This window comes from Lactuca sativa, chromosome 7 (genome assembly GCF_002870075.4).
Source record: "Lactuca sativa cultivar Salinas chromosome 7, Lsat_Salinas_v11, whole genome shotgun sequence".
Taxonomy (NCBI): Eukaryota; Viridiplantae; Streptophyta; class Magnoliopsida; order Asterales; family Asteraceae; genus Lactuca; species Lactuca sativa.
In genome coordinates this window covers 178,578,251-178,579,534 of record NC_056629.2, presented here as the reverse complement: position 1 = coordinate 178,579,534, position 1,284 = coordinate 178,578,251, and positions in this window count along the sequence as shown.

Genomic DNA, 1,284 nt, shown 5'->3' with positions numbered 1-1,284 from the left:
TGACTGAGCATAGCATAACATATCAATTAGCATAAGCACATAAATCCGGTCTGAGCCACAGAGGCGTCAAACATACTAACTACTGCATTGGACCAAAGCCCAGAAACTACGGCTAACTGAACGGGCCGGCATTGTGGCCTTAGACCCGTTCCTACTGGAAGGAAACTCACCTCGTGAACTGGCTGTTGTGTGTATGGCTCTGGAAACTAACTGTTGCTGCTCCGGTATCTCCCCGGCTACAATTCCATAACACACTTAATCAGATGCTAATCACTGCATTGGGTAAAATGACTCTTTTACCCCTGGTCAAAGTCAACTCGCCGAGTTGGGCCGCCAACTCGCCGAGTCTCTAGCCTCACCTCTCAAACCTACTTGTGGCTACTCGTCGAGCATGGCATCGACTCGACGAGTACCCTCTCGATTCAAAAACTCAGACAATCTGCATCCGACTCGCCGAGTCATATGAACAACTCGGCGAGTTGTTCTTCGATCTAAGAAGATGGTCTTGGACTCGCCGAGTTGTATGAACAACTCGCCAAGTCCTTCCATTACTGAATCTGCCCTCCAACCCGCTGAGTCCACTCTACTACTCTCTGTTCCTCACTCCGCATCACTCAAATAAGGGAAAATCGGGGACTCGCGACTCGACTCGCCGAGTCGTTCTTCCGACTCGCCGATTCGCTTGCATGCAGTCACCTTAAACTCGATTCTACTTGAATCCAGTGTATAAGACTTATAGATCTGGGCTCCCTTAACTCGATTAGCACGTAAAGATTCTATCTTTACGTACCCATATGCATCCATGAAGATAAAATGGCTCAAAAAGCATAATAAGGCTAGATCTAGGGTTCTCATGCAAAGTATCTTCAAAAAGGCAATAGATCCGGGCTCTACAACTCCTAATTGAACAGATCTAAGGATATCTCGACCTATTAAGGCATCCATGCAATCATAAGGCTTGAGAAAAGCATCAAACTAGTCCTAGAAGAGTTCTAATGGAGGTCTAAAGCATAAAATAGAAGGAATCCAGGGAAATACCTCAATGAACTCTGATTTTGCCCTTGGATCTTTGCTCTACACCTCTTCTCTTTGCTCCTTTCTTCTTCTTCTTCTTCAAGCCTTCAAAATCCACACACAAAAGCACTTAAAACAATAAGGAATGGATTAGGGTTTTCTCACAACTCTCTGAGGGTGAAGGAGGCGAGTTTGGGGCACAAAGCATGGCTTAAATAGGGAGCAAACCGGGGATTTAGGGTTTCTTCCTGGCTGGCAGACTCACCGAGT